Source organism: Gadus morhua, chromosome 22, assembly GCF_902167405.1.
Source record: "Gadus morhua chromosome 22, gadMor3.0, whole genome shotgun sequence".
In the NCBI taxonomy this organism is placed as follows: Eukaryota; Metazoa; Chordata; class Actinopteri; order Gadiformes; family Gadidae; genus Gadus; species Gadus morhua.
In genome coordinates this window covers 19,813,588-19,831,143 of record NC_044069.1, presented here as the reverse complement: position 1 = coordinate 19,831,143, position 17,556 = coordinate 19,813,588, and the positions used below count along the sequence as shown (strand labels likewise).

General features: G+C 41.2%; 6 non-coding genes across 6 annotated transcripts; all 6 read right to left on the bottom strand.

Moving 5' to 3' along the window:
- Positions 1–12,473: 12,473 nt before the first annotated feature.
- On the bottom strand, positions 12,474–12,561 carry trnay-gua (transfer RNA tyrosine (anticodon GUA)). Its single transcript is given in 2 exon segments — positions 12,474–12,509; positions 12,525–12,561. It is a non-coding gene; the product is annotated as a tRNA-Tyr (tRNA).
- Positions 12,562–13,327: 766 nt separating this feature from the next.
- On the bottom strand, positions 13,328–13,415 carry trnay-gua (transfer RNA tyrosine (anticodon GUA)). Its single transcript is given in 2 exon segments — positions 13,328–13,363; positions 13,379–13,415. It is a non-coding gene; the product is annotated as a tRNA-Tyr (tRNA).
- A 433-nt stretch (positions 13,416–13,848) lies between these two features.
- trnay-gua (transfer RNA tyrosine (anticodon GUA)) lies at positions 13,849–13,936 on the bottom strand. Its single transcript is given in 2 exon segments — positions 13,849–13,884; positions 13,900–13,936. It is a non-coding gene; the product is annotated as a tRNA-Tyr (tRNA).
- Positions 13,937–14,275: 339 nt separating this feature from the next.
- Positions 14,276–14,363, bottom strand: trnay-gua (transfer RNA tyrosine (anticodon GUA)). The gene is given in 2 exon segments: positions 14,276–14,311; positions 14,327–14,363. It is a non-coding gene; the product is annotated as a tRNA-Tyr (tRNA).
- A 339-nt stretch (positions 14,364–14,702) lies between these two features.
- trnay-gua (transfer RNA tyrosine (anticodon GUA)) lies at positions 14,703–14,790 on the bottom strand. The gene is given in 2 exon segments: positions 14,703–14,738; positions 14,754–14,790. It is a non-coding gene; the product is annotated as a tRNA-Tyr (tRNA).
- Positions 14,791–17,027: 2,237 nt separating this feature from the next.
- Positions 17,028–17,115, bottom strand: trnay-gua (transfer RNA tyrosine (anticodon GUA)). Its single transcript is given in 2 exon segments — positions 17,028–17,063; positions 17,079–17,115. It is a non-coding gene; the product is annotated as a tRNA-Tyr (tRNA).
- Positions 17,116–17,556: the final 441 nt, after the last annotated feature.

Genomic DNA, 17,556 nt, shown 5'->3' with positions numbered 1-17,556 from the left:
CTGCAGCGAGCAGCCGCAGAATCCTGGTATTAATCGAAAATTACAGTTGGTCCTCATATCATAGGCGAAAGTTAGCCTATATAGCTAATTATCACCAAAAATGAATTTACGAAAATGGCTTAGACATCCTCCTGCTCCTCCTAATCCAGTAGCAGACCGTGACATTCCAGCCACCACCACTCGTACAGCCCATGGACGTATTATGGTACAGCCACGGTCTCACGGTTTAGCATCCACAACAGCCCTCCCCCTTTTTTTTTTTTTTTTTTTTTTTTTTTAATCGTCTTCATATCGCTGCGTAAACTCTCTTTTATCATCCAGATAAACAAAGACAAACTTGTCAATCATGTCCCGCAGCAGGTCGTTGACTAGCGCTTGAAAGACTGCCGGGGCGTTGGGCAAGCCGAAGGGCATCACGAGGTACTCGTAATGCCCCGTTGGGGTGTTGAAGGCCGTCCTCCACTCGTCTCCCTCTCTGATACGGACCAGGTGGTAGGCGTTCCTCAGGTCGAGTTTGGTGAAGACCGTTGCCCCCTGGAGCAGCTCAAAGGCAGAGGAGAGTAGTGGAAGGGGATAGCGGTTCTTCACTGTGATGTTGTTCAGTCCCCGATAATCGATACAGGGTCTCAGGGACTTGTCGTTCTTGCCCACGAAGAAGAACCCGGCCCAAGCCGGTGACGAGGAGGGTCGGATGATCCCAGTGGCTAGGGAACTCTGGATATAGTCCACCATGGCCCCTCGCTCAGGAATAGAGCGGGAGTACAAGCGTCCCTTGGGGGGTGAAGTGCCCGGAAGTAGGTCAATGGCACAGTCGTAGGGACGGTGAGGGGGCAAGGAGCTTGAACTGAATGGTCTCCAGGCAGGAGCATGTGCACAGGATTTGTCCGGGAGGTCACCCTCCCCAGCACGTGCCCATCCAGGGCTCTGGCGGAGATCGGCACTGGCAGTCTCTCTGGATGGAGTCCCAGCCGAAGAGCGAGGGACCGATCCATGATGCTCTCGTCTTCCCCTGAATCGACAAGTGCGGTTATGGGATGGGAACCGGAGGACAACAGGAGATCACCGGAGAGAATGGTTGTTGAGGGAGAAGCAGTGACCATGGCGGAACTCACAAGTATGTTCCTGCTCACTTGGGGACTCTGCCCCTTTGCTGGGCACTGGTTGACGAAGTGACCACGCTGGCCGCAGTACAAACAGAGGTTCATGGTTAGCCTCTTATCCCTCTCTTCCGATGTAAGGGGGGTGCGGACCAATCGTATCGGCTCAGGACCGCCCAATCCAACGGGAGCGGTTGGGACAGACGAGGAGAAGACAGGGGATACTGAAGGCTTGGAAAGGGGGAACCCGTGTGGCCGGGTAGAATGTGGCTGAAATTCTGGGACACGTTCGCGGACTGCTTTGGGGAGTTGTACCAGATCCTGCTGTCTCTGAACCGTGGCGGCCATCAATTGGTGTAGCGCGCTCTCCATCCGGGAGAAGCAGTCGTCCATCTGGGCTGGGTCCATTCTTGGCCAGATTGTGCTGTAACGTGGGCGTTTAGCAGGACCCAGGTGCACAGACTGAGGACGAGCGTGGAACAGTGTCAATAGTTTTATTCGGATACAGGATCGGCAGGCAGGATAGTCAGACGGGCAGGGATCAGGAACCGGCAGAATAGTCAGACAGGCGGGGATCAGGAACCGGCAGAATAGTCAGACAGGCGGAGATCAGGAACCGGCAGAATAGTCAGACAGGCAGGGATCAGGAACCGGAAGAATAGTCAGACAGGCGGGGATCAGGAACCGGCAGAAGAGTCAGACAGGCAGGGATCAGGAACTGGGAGAATAGTCAGACAGGCGGGGATCAGGAACCGGCAGAAGAGTCAGACAGGCAGGGATCAGGAACCGGGAGAATAGTCAGACAGGCGGGGATCAGGAACCGGCAGAAGAGTCAGACAGGCGGGGATCAGAGAACAGGCAGGATCGGTGGTAGGTTAGGATCTGAATCTCGGGAAAGCACTGTGAAACACAAGAGACAATCTGGCAGGGAATGTTTGGGAGGAAAGGACTGATATAGGGGAAACACAGGTGAAGGTGGTTGGGTTAATTGGGAGTGATCAGGAAGGCAGGCAGGTGAATGAGAAAACCAGAGGCGGATCATGACAGAAGGTATGTGGTGGTTAAGGGAAAAATGGAAGGACAAATGGTTACATTGATTAATGTGTACGCACCACCGAACAGTGATAAGACATTCTTTGAGAAGCTATTTGATGTCATAGCTGTGGAAATGGATGGGATCTTGATTTGCGGGGGGGACTTCAACGTGGATCTAAATCATGACTAGGATAAGATGAGTACAAGAAAATCTAGTACACATATCTCCAATTACATGAAATTAAGCCACTAGGAATTATGGATATATTGAGAGATAGGCATACACTAGATATAGACTACACACACTATTGCCATCCACACTTAAAATATGCTAGAATAGAAAAAAAAGTCATGACGATGGATGATAAACACAGGGTAGAAGACTGTAAGATAGGTGTTACCGACTTGACCATAGTGCAGTATATCTAACGGTGAATCTAACCGGTAGCAGAAAGAACAAAGTCTGGAGGTTAAACGTAGGCCTACTGAATAATAAGGAATTACTGAAAGAAATAAAGGGAGATATAACCAGATATAGGGAAGAAAATGATAATGGAGAAGTTATCCCTATTATTCTATGGGACGCTCTGAAGGCAGTAATAAGGGAGAAACTCATAGCACGAACAGCACACCTTAAAAGGACCAAACTGGAACTGCACAAAAACTTAACAGAGCAACTAAAAGAGTTTGAAAAACAACCTAAAAACACGAATGACCCGGAGGCACTTGCGAAGGTCAAAGAAATTAGAAGCAAGATAGATAAGATACTATTGACAGACTACAGAGGTGGAGAAAAAAGTGAGGTTTGTGAAGCAGGCGTACTATGAAGGGGGACCCAAAGAAAATCAATTATTGGCCAGAAGGATTAGGGTACAACAAACATTAAACACTATTCATAACATTGGGAACCCGAAAACGAATGAGTTATTAAACGAGCCAGAGGAAATAAAGGAAGCATTTGAGGAATATTATAGGACACTATAGACACAACCATCTGCAGCAGATGAAGAGAGTATCAAGACATTTTTAGAGGGGCTAGACTTACCATCGTTAGGGGAAGGGCAGAATAAATTCTTCAACTCAGATATTACGGAGGTTGAGGTGGGGAATGCAATTAGTAGAACGAGAAATAGTAAATCACCAGGTAGTGATGGATTCCCATCGGAATTCGATAAAGTATTTAGGCAGGAACTTAACCCCTTATTGTTAGCATAATTTAGATACTCTATGAAAGAGGGCAAAACTCCCCCATCCTAGAAAGAGGCTATTATTTCTATAATACCTAAAGAGGGCAGGCATACAGATCTGTATAGTTGCTATTGACCGATATCCATGCTTAATGTTGACTCTAAGATCTATACTTCAATTATCTCAAAAAGATTTTACTCATTCATGCCCGATATTATAGATGAAGACCAGACTGGTTTTATAAAAGGAAGGCAGACACAGGACAATATAAGGAAGACAATTCACATAGTGGAGGAAGTTAAAAGAAGGGGAAAGAGTGTGGTCTTAGTGAGTTTGGACGCGGAAAAGGCATTTGGTTGTGGGGGGTGGACCTACCTTTATAAAGTCCTGGAAAAATTTGGCTTCAATGGGGACTCCCCAGGGGAAAAATACTATAGTTTACTACAGCATTTACTACAGTATACTATTTACTATAGTATACTATAATATACTACAATATTGTGTGGGATTTACTATAGTAATTTTCCAGACATTGTAGTGTACTATGGTAAATACTATAGTAAGTTACTACACAGTGTAGTATACTATAGATTACTATACTATACTACAATATAGTCTGGGATTTACTATAGTAATTTTCCAGACATTGTAGTGTACTATGGTAAATACTATAGTAAGTTACTACACAGTGTAGTATACTATAGATTACTATACTATACTACAATATAGTGTGGGATTTACTATAGTAATTTTCAAGACATTGTAGTGTACTATGGTAAATACTATAGTAAATTACTACAAAGTGTAGTATACTATAGATTACTATGATATACTACAATATAGTGTTCGATTTACTATAGTAATTTTCCAGACATTGTAGTGTACTATGGTAAATACTATAGTAAGTTACTACACAGTAGTATACTATAGATTACTATACTATACTACAATATAGTGTGGGATTTACTATAGTAATTTTCCAGACATTGTAGTGTACTATGGTAAATACTATAGTAAGTCACTACAAAGTGTAGTACAGTATAGATTACTATAGTTAACTATAATATATTTTTTTTAATATATATTTTCATTATTCTGTAATTTGTCCTAAAATGAATATGTGAAACATAAGCCAAATATTTGTATTATGTGGAGATTTTATTGTAGAAACATAAACCACACATAAATATAAAACATAATGCACAACATGCATAGGCTACAACAGCCAGAATATAATAACAATGAAAGAGAGTACAATTGAAGCCTTACTAACTTTAAACATTTTCTAATACAGGCATCTTGATAAGAATAATTGACTCATCGTGTACGTAGCAAAAGCATTTGCACAAAATATCATTAGGTTTGCAAAGAAGTATTTCATGGGTCTTTCTGAACTTCACAATTTGCTTAGCAGTATTCACCTTAGCAAAGTCATCATAGATTCTTAATTGTCTGGAATCCTTTTTGAATCTAAAAATGTGTAGGTACACCTCTTCACACTTGCATGCTGATAAGCAACCACAATTGAGCTTACAAAGTAGTATGGATTTAATGCTACCATGCTCTCCGTTTTTTAGAGCCACACAAGAATTATTGCGTTTAAAATATTTGCTGCATACATTTCAGTGGTGTATAAAGTGTGGTGGATGAAACATCCCTTGAATTCTTTGACACTGGCCTCTATATAATTTCCAAAGAGAATGGACTCCCCCACTGTAATTACTCTTGTTGTGTAATTCCCGACAACCCGAGCACCACTACCTACTTTGCATGATTTTAACACTGTATTGTCTTTGTTAACAAGTTTGTTGAAAAGATCACAGACATCATCACTGGCATTGTTGAATAATTCAGTGTGGTGCATTAGTGTTTTTGTCTTAAAAAATCTCTAAAAAATGTGTTCAGGGACTGCCTGTGTACCATTGAACATTTCAAGAAGAGTGCCAATTGTGTCTTCATAAACAAATGAAGAGTTGGCCCACAGCGGACCCCACATGTCAACTGCGCTGCTAAGATGGGTTAAGCAGTGAACATTATAAGATACATAACATTTTCAATAAAGCTCTTGTACCTCGACAACAAAACACGTAAGACAAGAGGAAGCATGCAAGAGATCAGCTTTTTGGATATTATCCTGGAGGAGTGTGTAGATGGAGAAGACAAGTAATAGCCAGTGATTATAATAAACCGGGGGTAAAACTGTTTTCAATAGAATGGGGGGATTAAATAAAAGAAATGCCCTCCATTCAGATGCCTTCCAATAGTGTCTCTCGGACAATGACCTTGGACATCTTTTGACTTCATGTGGTGGGTGTATGGTGAGGAGAGAACTGTCAATCTGTTGGATTATTTTCGGTTGTAAATAGAATGGAAAGCAGAGTTTTTTGAATCACACCAAATACTGACAAATTGTTTTGTTACACCAAGGCAAACACTATGCATATATTCTGGGACAAAATGTTTGATAATGTCGAAATTAGGAAGTAGCAGCAGTTGACTAGGTTCCTTAACCCCATTAACATCTCTGTCCTATTGTATTGCAGCAGATGCCTGATGGGTAGTCTGATCATGTGTTCTTAGATGAGGATACTCAGTAGAGTGAGGATATACACGTGTAAACCCTTTTCCCTTTGGTTCTATTTCTCCCATATGCAGACAAAACCCACACCCATATCTGCCGTTAAATTGTTTCATGTCCTGTACCATGGCACGGGCTGGCGCATCACATATGCAGACACCTGGGGCAACTTTAGTGGTGTGTTTATGACCAGTGTTGTCATGCCAAGAAAACCCTTCTGTGAATAGCTCTTGTAATTCCTTGACAAATGGCCTTAAGAGTGTTGGCATTTCGGGTTTAGAACTAAACCTAAGGGAATGTAGAAGAGCATACTTTCCACGGATAGTAGATGGAAGTTCATTGACTGTGCAGATAATTGGCCAAATTGAGTAATTGGATGATTTAAAAACTGAAGCCCCATCAATATTAAATGAAAGTGAAATGTTGTCAAGGGTATCAACAAAGGTTTTAAGTTTTGAGGTGTACATACTTCCACTGTAAATGTCCCCCATGCCCATATTTGTTTTGTTGTTGTTTAAGAACTTGTAGAAAGTAGTGTTTTGGAAGAGCTCCTTAAGTTGTTGCCGTAAGGGCATTACGAGAAAATAATACCCTCCATTTTTGTTTACTCTTTCATCAACATTTCCGTCACTGCAGCAAGGGATAAACAACTTACCTATATATTGCGAGCAAATTTTACAGTAATGGTGAATTTTGAATTGTTTTGCCAAATTAAAGAAAGATTTGTCAAAGTAGTATTTACTTGTGGGGGCACATCCAGGTGCTACAATATTTAAAAGATCCAACAAATCTTTTAATCCACTGCCACTAATGCTGTGCTTCAAGATGAAGGCCAGAATGAGGCACAGTAGCTGTCCACGGTTAATTGATGCACCAGAGTAGATGGGTTACTCTTGGATTTCAGGATCGTTGAAGATGTTCTGTGCAAAGAGATGCAGACAGAAACAATGCATTGCATTTCGTAACTCATGATTTTATTGTCGTTAGTTCATCACACAGAATAACATCTCCAATCACAAAAGTACTCGCTGTGAAACACTGCTCATCGTCATCCATTTCAGCGGATTCTGTTTAATTTGTTCCATCCTCTGGTGTCAAGTCGGGCTGTGTTAAATTGAAAATGAGTGTCAAAGTTCTGTGCATGTTCAGACCCAGACCCACAGTTCTCGAGTTATTACGATAAGTTGCCGAGTTGTAAAAAAAAGCCAGGGGGGATGGTGGATATTAACTTTTAGGGACAGATCATTTGTGATGATGACAGCATATGGTGGGAGACCAACGGTGTGATAATAATAATAATGATAATAATTATATTATTATATTTTTTGGGGATAAAATAAGAGAGATGACTACTGTCATGTCATCGCTCTCATTTTATCCCCAAAAATGCAGCTGATCGGACGCATCACACGATTCGGAGGCATACATCACTAGCGTTAAACACGGGTTGGAATGAAAGGGAAGCGATGTCTGAGATGCAGGGACAGGTTCACGTTATCAGTGTCTGTCTCGAAAGGTGTGGAATGAGAGCTTGTGAAGGCACTAGTGCGCAAGTACGCCTGCGTGCTTGCGAAATAGCATACTGCCCGACAAGGCAGTATCGCTGTCAAATCTGTCCCTGGGATAAGTATATCGTTGCACTAGGGTTGCCGCGGTATACGGTATTACTGATGTTAGCGGTGTTGAGGACACACCTAAGGATTTCAGACTCATTTCACTACATTCCTCCGTGCTACCAACTGAGCTATCGAAGGGTGAGATAAATTGAGTAATTGAGAGACAATCTACTAAATGAACTGGAAACGACATTCTCTGATTAAATATTTGCCATTTCTTCCCCAAATGATAATTCATCAAAGTAGTTTTGCCCCTCTATAAACGACCTTCTAGCCGGAGTTGAACCAGCGACCAAAGGATTTCAGCCTCTTTTCACTACAGTCCTCCGCTCTACCAACTGAGCTATCGAACGGTAATATGCCCTGTATAATTGAGAGACAATGTACTCAATAAACTGGAAACGACATTCTCTGATTGAACATTTTCCATTTCTTCCCCAAATGATAATTCCTCAAAGTGGTTTTGAACTTCTATGAATTAACTTTTAGCCGGAGTTGAACCAGCGACCTAAGGATTTCAGACTCAACTCACTACAGTCCCCCACACTACCAACTAAGTTATCGAAGGGTGAGAAAATGTGAGCAATTGGGAATACATATAGTAAATAAACTGGAAACGACATTCTCTGATTGAACAGTTTCCATTTCTTCCCCAAATGATAATTTCTCAAAGTGGTTATGAACTTCTATGAATTAACTTCTAGCCGGAGTTGAACCAGCGACCAAAGGATTTCAGACTCTTTTCATTACAGTCCTCTGCCCCACCAACTGCGCTATCGAATGTTGAGTGGTCTTGCGTAATTGAGAGAAAATCTACTAAATAAACTGGAAACGACATTCTCTGATTGAACAGTTTCCATTTCTTCCCCAAATGACAATTCCTCAAAGTAGTTTCGAACTTCTATGAATTAACTTCTAACCGGAGTTGAACCAGCGACCAAAGGATTTCAGACTCTTTTCATTACAGTCCTCTGCCCCACCAACTGCGCTATCGAATGTTGAGTGGTCTTGCGTAACTGAGAGAAAACCGAAATATGTCTATTGGTAACGAATTTCTCTGATTAACTACCATTTCTTCATGAAATGACACTTCCTCAAAGTGGTTTTGCAACTCTATAAAAATCCTTCGAGCCGGAGTTGAATCAGCGACCTAAGGATTTCAGACTCATTTCACTACAGTCCTCCGCTCTATCAACTGAGCTATCGAAGGGGGAGAAAATTTGAGTAATTGAAGGTACATATACTAAATAAACTGGATACGACTATCTCTGATTGAATATTTGCCATTTCTTCCCCAAATGATAATTCCTCAAAGTAGTTTTGCCCTTCTATAAATTACCTTCTAGCCGGAGTTGAACCAGCGACCAAAGGATTTCAGACTCTATTCATTACAGTCCTCTGCCCCACCAACTGCGCTATTGAATGTTGAGTGGTCTTGCGTAATTGAGAGAAAAACTAAATATGTCTATTGGTAACGACTTTCTCTGATTAACTACCATTTCTTCATGAAATGATACTTCCTCAAAGTGGTTTTGCAACTCTATAAAATTCCTTTTGAGCCGGAGTTGCACCAGCGACCTAAAGATTTCAGACTCATTTCACTACAGTCCTCCGCTCTACCAACTAAGCTATCGAAGGGTAAGATTCCCTGTGTAATTGAGAGACAATCTACTAAATAAACTGGATACGACTATCTCTGATTGAATATTTGCCATTTCTTCCCCAAATGATAATTCCTCAAAGTAGTTTTGACCTTCTATAAATTACCTTCTAGCCGGAGTTGAACCAGCAACCAAAGGATTTCAGACTCTTTTCATTACAGTCCTCTACCCCACCAACTGCGCTTTCGAAGGTTGAGTGGTCTTGCGTAATTGAGAGAATACCTAAATATGCCTATTGGTAACGACTTTCTCCGATTAACTACCATTCATCATGAAATGATACTTCCTCAAATTGGTTTTGCAACTCTATAAAATTCCTTCGAGCCAGATTTGAACCAGCGACCTAAAGATTTCAGACTCATTTCACTACAGTCCTCCCCTCTACCAACTGAGCTATCGAAGGGTAAGATAAATTGAGTAATTGAGAATACATATACTAAATAAACTGGATACGACTATCTCTAATTGAATATTTGCCATTTCTTCCCCAAATGATAAATCCTCAAAGTAGTATTGCCCTTCTATAAATGACCTTCTAGCCGGAGTTGAACCAGCGACCAAAGGATTTCAGACTCTTTTCATTACAGTCCTCTGCCCCACCAACTGCGCTATCGAATGTTGAGTGGTCTTGCGTAATTGAGAGAAAACCTAAATATGTCTGGTGGTACCGACTTTCTCTGATTAACTACCATTCTTCATGAAATGATACTTCCTCAAAGTGGTTTTGCAACTCTATAAAATTCCTTCGAGCCGGATTTGAACCAGCGACCTAAGGATTTCAGACTCATTTCACTACAGTCCTCTGCCCCACCAACTGCGCTATTGAATTTTGAGTGGTCTTGCGTAATTGAGAGAATACCGAAATATGCCTATTGGTAAAGACTTTCTCTGATTAACTACCATTTCTTCATAAAATGATACTTCCTCAAAGTGGTTTTGCAACTCTATAAAATTACATCGAGCCGGAGTTGAAGCAGCGACCTAAGGATTTCAGACTCATTTCACTACAGTCCTCCGCTCTACCAACTGAGCTATCGAAGGGTTAGATAATTTGAGTAATTGAGGGTACATATACTAAATAAACTGGATACGACTATCTCTGATTGAATATTTGCCATTTCTTCCCCAAATGATAAATCCTCAAAGGAGTTTTGCCCTTCTAAAAATTACCTTCTAGCCGGAGTTGAACCAGCGACCAAAGGATTTCAGACTCTTTTCATTACAGTCCTCTGCCCCACCAACTGCGCAATCGAATGTTGAGTGGTCTTGCGTAATTGAGAGAATACCGAAATATGCCTATTGGTAACGACTTTCTCTGATTAACTACCATTTCTTCATAAAATGATACTTCCTAAAAGTGGTTTTGCAACCCTATAAAATCCCTTCGAGCCGGAGTTGAACCAGCGACCTAAGGATTTCAGACTCATTTCACTACAGTCCTCCGCTCTACCAACTGAGCTATCGAACGTTAAATATTTCTGCGTAATTGAGAGACAATCTAGTAAATAAACTGGAAAAGACATTCTCAGATTGAACAGTTTCCATTTCTTCCCCAAATGATAATTCCTCAAAGTGGTTTTGCACTTCTATGAATTAACTTCTAGCCGGAGTTGAACCAGCAACCAAAGGATTTCAGACTCTTTTCATTACAGTCCTCTACCCCACCAACTGCGCTTTCGAAGGTTGAGTGGTCTTGCGTAATTGAGAGAATACCTAAATATGCCTATTGGTAACGACTTTCTCCGATTAACTACCATTCATCATGAAATGATACTTCCTCAAATTGGTTTTGCAACTCTATAAAATTCCTTCGAGCCAGATTTGAACCAGCGACCTAAAGATTTCAGACTCATTTCACTACAGTCCTCCCCTCTACCAACTGAGCTATCGAAGGGTAAGATAAATTGAGTAATTGAGAATACATATACTAAATAAACTGGATACGACTATCTCTAATTGAATATTTGCCATTTCTTCCCCAAATGATAAATCCTCAAAGTAGTATTGCCCTTCTATAAATGACCTTCTAGCCGGAGTTGAACCAGCGACCAAAGGATTTCAGACTCTTTTCATTACAGTCCTCTGCCCCACCAACTGCGCTATCGAATGTTGAGTGGTCTTGCGTAATTGAGAGAAAACCTAAATATGTCTGGTGGTACCGACTTTCTCTGATTAACTACCATTCTTCATGAAATGATACTTCCTCAAAGTGGTTTTGCAACTCTATAAAATTCCTTCGAGCCGGATTTGAACCAGCGACCTAAGGATTTCAGACTCATTTCACTACAGTCCTCTGCCCCACCAACTGCGCTATTGAATTTTGAGTGGTCTTGCGTAATTGAGAGAATACCGAAATATGCCTATTGGTAAAGACTTTCTCTGATTAACTACCATTTCTTCATAAAATGATACTTCCTCAAAGTGGTTTTGCAACTCTATAAAATTCCATCGAGCCGGAGTTGAAGCAGCGACCTAAGGATTTCAGACTCATTTCACTACAGTCCTCCGCTCTACCAACTGAGCTATCGAAGGGTTAGATAATTTGAGTAATTGAGGGTACATATACTAAATAAACTGGATACGACTATCTCTGATTGAATATTTGCCATTTCTTCCCCAAATGATAAATCCTCAAAGGAGTTTTGCCCTTCTAAAAATTACCTTCTAGCCGGAGTTGAACCAGCGACCAAAGGATTTCAGACTCTTTTCATTACAGTCCTCTGCCCCACCAACTGCGCAATCGAATGTTGAGTGGTCTTGCGTAATTGAGAGAATACCGAAATATGCCTATTGGTAACGACTTTCTCTGATTAACTACCATTTCTTCATAAAATGATACTTCCTAAAAGTGGTTTTGCAACCCTATAAAATCCCTTCGAGCCGGAGTTGAACCAGCGACCTAAGGATTTCAGACTCATTTCACTACAGTCCTCCGCTCTACCAACTGAGCTATCGAACGTTAAATATTTCTGCGTAATTGAGAGACAATCTAGTAAATAAACTGGAAAAGACATTCTCAGATTGAACAGTTTCCATTTCTTCCCCAAATGATAATTCCTCAAAGTGGTTTTGCACTTCTATGAATTAACTTCTAGCCGGAGTTGAACCAACGACCAAAGGATTTCAGACTCTTTTCATTACAGTCCTCTGCCCCACCAACTGCGCTATCGAATGTTGAGTGGTCTTACGTAATTGAGAGAATACCGAAATATGTCTATTGGTAACGACTTTCTCTGATTAAATACCATTTCTTCATGAAATGATACTTCCTCAAAGTGGTTTTGCAACCCTATATAATTCCTTCGAGCCGGAGTTGAACCAGCGACCTAAGGATTTCAGACTCATTTCACTACAGTCCTCCGCTCTACCAACTGAGCTATCGAAGGGTGAGATAATTTGAGTAATTGAGGGTACATATACTAAATAAACTGGATACGACTATCTCTGATTGAATATTTGCCATTTCTTCCCCAAATGATAAATCCTCAAAGGAGTTTTCCCCTTCTATAAATTACCTTTTAGCCGGAGTTGAACCAGCGACCAATGGATTTCAGACTCATCTCATTACAGTCCGCTGCCCCACCAACTGCGCTTTCGAAGGTTGAGTGGTCTTGCGTAATTGAGAGAAAACCTAAATATGTCTAGTGGTTACGACCTTCTCTGATTAACTACCATTTCTTCATGAAATAATACTTCCTCAAAGCGGTTTTGCAACCCTATAAATTTCCTTCGAGCAGGAGTAGAACCAACGACCTGAGGATTTCAGACTCATTTCACTACAGTCCTCCGCTCAACCAACTGAGCTATCGAAGGGTGAAATAATTTGAGTAATTGAGGGTACATATACTAAATAAACTGGATACGACTATCTCTGATTGAATATTTGCCATTTCTTCCCCAAATGATAAATCCTCAAAGGAGTTTTGCCCTTCTATAAATTACCTTCTAGCCGGAGTTGAACCAGCGACCAATGGATTTCAGACTCTTTTCATTACAGTCCTCTGCCCCACCAACTGCGCTTTCGAAGGTTAAGTGGTCTTGCGTAATTGAGAGAAAACCGAAATATGTCTATTGGTAACGACTTTCTCTGATTAACTACCATTTCTTCATGAAATGATACTTCCTCTAAGTGGTTTTGCAACCCTATAAAATTCCTTCGAGCCGGAGTTGAACCAGCGACCTAAGGATTTCAGACTCATTCCACTACAGTCCTCCGCTCTACCAACTGAGCTATCGAAGGGTGAGATAATTTGAGCCGGAGTTGAACACGCGACCTAAGGATGTCAGACTCATTTCACTACAGTCCTCCGCTCTCCCAACTGAGCTATCGAAGGATGAGATAATTTGAGTAATTGAGGGTACATATACTAAATAAACTGGATACGACTATCTCTGATTGAATATTTGCCATTTCTTCCCCAAATGATAAATCCTCAAAGGAGTTTTGCCCTTCTATAAATTACCTTTTAGCAGGAGTTGAACCAGCGACCAATGGATTTCAGACTCATCTCATTACAGTCCGCTGCCCCACCAACTGCGCTTTCGAAGGTTGAGTGGTCTTGCGTAATTGAGAGAAAACCTAAATATGTCTAGTGGTAACGACTTTCTCTGATTAACTACCATTTCTTCATGAAATGATACTTCCTCAAAGTGGTTTTGCAACCCTATAAAATTCCTTCGAGCCGGAGTTGAACCAGCGACCTAAGGATTTCAGACTCATTTCACTACAGTCCTCCGCTCTACCAACTGAGCTATCGAAGGGTGGGATAATTTGAGTAATTGAGGGTACATATACTAAATAAACTGGATACGACTATCTTTGAATGAATATTTGCCATTTCTTCCCCAAATGATAATTCCTCAAAGTGGTTTTGCACTTCTATGAATTAACTTCTAGCCGGAGTTGAACCAACGACCAAAGGAATTCAGACTCTTTTCATTACAGTCCTCTGCCCCACCAACTGCGCTATCGAATGTTGAGTGGTCTTGCGTAATTGAGAGAATACCGAAATATGTCTATCGGTAACGACTTTCTCTGATTAACTACCATTTCTTCATGAAATGATACTTCCTCAAAGTGGTTTTGCAACCCTATAAAATTCCTCCGAGCCGGAGTTGAACCAGCGACCTAAGGATTTCAGACTCATTTCACTACAGTCCTCCGCTCTACCAACTGAGCTATCGAAGGGTAAAATAATTTGAGTAATTGAGGGTACATATACTAAATAAACTGGATACGACTATCTCTGATTGAATATTTGCCATTTCTTCCCCAAATGATAAATCCTCAAAGGAGTTTTGCCCTTCTATAAATTACCTTCTAGCCGGAGTTGAACCAGCGACCAATGGGTTTCAGACTCTTTTCATTACAGTCCTCTGCCCCACCAACTGCGCTTTCGAAGGTTGAGTGGTCTTGCGTAATTGAGAGAAAACCTAAATATGTCTATTGGTAACGACTTTCTCTGATTAACTAGCATTTCTTCATGAAATGATACTTCCTCAAAGTGGTTTTACAACCCTATAAAATTCCTTCGAGCCGGAGTTGAACCAGCGACCTAAGGCTTTCAGACTCATTCCACTACAGTCCTCCGCTCTACCAACTGAGCTATCGAAGGGTGAGATAATTTGAGTAATTGAGGGTACATATACTAAATAAACTGGATACGACTATCTCTGATTGAATATTTGCCATTTCTTCCCCAAATGATAAATCCTCAAAGGAGTTTTGCCCTTCTATAAATTACCTTCTAGCCGGAGTTGAACCAGCAACCAATGGATTTCAGACTCTTTTCATTACAGTCCTCTGCCCCACCATCTGCGCTTTCGAAGGTTGAGTGGTCTAGCGTAATTGAGAGAAAACCTAAATATGTCTATTGGTAACGACTTTCTCTGATTAACTACCATTTCTTCATGAAATAATACTTCCTCAAAGTGGTTTTGCAACCCTGTAATATTCCTTCGAGCCGGATTTGAAACAGCGACCTAAGGATTTCAGACTCATTCCACTACAGTCCTCTGCTCTACCAACTGAGCTATCGAAGGGTGAGATAATTTGAGCCGGAGTTGAACAAGCGACCTAAGGATTTCAGACTCATTTCACTACAGTCCTCCGCTCTCCCAACTGAGCTATCGAAGGATGAGATAATTGAGCCGGAGTTCACTACAGTCCTCCGCTCTACCAACTGAGCTATCGAAGGATGAGTTAATTTGAGCCGGAGTTGAACCAGCGACCTAAGGATTCCAGACTCATTTCACTACAGTCCTCCGCTCTACCAACTGAGCTAACGAAGGGTGAGATAATTTGAGTAATTGAGGGTACATATACTAAATAAACTGGATACGACTATCTGATTGAATATTTGCCATTTCTTCCCCAAATGATAAATCCTCAAAGGAGTTTTGCCCTTCTATAAATTACCTTTTAGCAGGAGTTGAACCAGCGACCAATGGTTTTCAGACTCATCTCATTACAGTCCGCTGCCCCACCAACTGCGCTTTCGAAGGTTGAGTGGTCTTGCGTAATTGAGAGAAAACCTAAATATGTCTATTGGTAACGACTTTCTCTGATTAACTACCATTTCTTCATGAAATGATACTTCCTCAAAGTGGTTTTACAACCCTATAAAATTCCTTCGAGCCGGAGTTCAACAAGCGACCTAAGGATTTCAGACTCATTTCACTACAGTCCTCCGCTCTCCCAACTGAGCTATCGAAGGATGAGATAATTTGAGTAATTGAGGGTACATATACTAAATAAACTGGATACGACTATCTCTGATTGAATATTTGCCATTTCTTCCCCAAATGATAAATCCTCAAAGGAGTTTTGCCCTTCTATAAATTACCTTCTAGCCGGAGTTGAACCAGCGACCAATGGATTTCAGACTCTTTTCATTACAGTCCTCTGCCCCACCATCTGCGCTTTCGAAGGTTGAGTGGTCTAGCGTAATTGAGAGAAAACCTAAATATGTCTATTGGTAACGACTTTCTCTGATTAACTACCATTTCTTCATGAAATGATACTTCCTCAAAGTGGTTTTGCAACCCTGTAATATTCCTTCGAGCCGGATTTGAAACAGCGACCTAAGGATTTCAGACTCATTCCACTACAGTCCTCTGCTCTACCAACTGAGCTATCGAAGGGTGAGATAATTTGAGCCGGAGTTGAACAAGCGACCTAAGGATTTCAGACTCATTTCACTACAGTCCTCCGCTCTCCCAACTGAGCTATCGAAGGATGAGATAATTGAGCCGGAGTTCACTACAGTCCTCCGCTCTACCAACTGAGCTATCGAAGGGTGAGATAATTTGAGCAATTGAGGGTACATATACTAAATAAACTGGATACGACTATCTCTGATTGAATATTTGCCATTTCTTCCCCAAATGATAAATCCTCGAAGGAGTTTTGCCCTTCTATAAATTACCTTTTAGCAGGAGTTGAACCAGCGACCAATGGATTTCAGAATCATTTCACTACAGTCCTCCGCTCTACCAACTGAGCTATCGAACGTTAAATATCTCTGCGTAATTGAGAGACAATCTAGTAAATAAACTGGAAAAGACATTCTCAGATTGAACAGTTTCCATTTCTTCCCCAAATGATAATTCCTCAAAGTGGTTTTGCACTTCTATGAATTAACTTCTAGCCGGAGTTGAACCAACGACCAAAGGATTTCAGACTCTTTTCATTACAGTCCTCTGCCCCACCAACTGCGCTATCGAATGTTGAGTGGTCTTACGTAATTGAGAGAATACCGAAATATGTCTTTTGGTAACGACTTTCTCTGATTAACTACCATTTCTTCATGAAATGATACTTCCTCAAAGTGGTTTTGCAACCCTATAAAATTCCTTCGAGCCGGAGTTGAACCAGCGACCTAAGGATTTCAGACTCATTTCACTACAGTCCTCCGCTCTACCAACTGAGCTATCGAAGGGTAAGATAATTTGAGTAATTGAGGGTACATATACTAAATAAACTGGATACGACTATCTCTGATTGAATATTTGCCATTTCTTCCCCAAATGATAAATCCTCAAAGGAGTTTTCCCCTTCTATAAATTACCTTTTAGCCGGAGTTGAACCAGCGACCAATGGATTTCAGACTCATCTCATTACAGTCCGCTGCCCCACCAACTGCGCTTTCGAAGGTTGAGTGGTCTTGCGTAATTGAGAGAAAACCTAAATATGTCTAGTGGTTACGACCTTCTCTGATTAACTACCATTTCTTCATGAAATGATACTTCCTCAAAGCGGTTTTGCAACCCTATAAATTTCCTTCGAGCAGGAGTAGAACCAACGACCTAAGGATTTCAGACTCATTTCACTACAGTCCTCCGCTCAACCAACTGAGCTATCGAAGGGTGAAATAATTGGA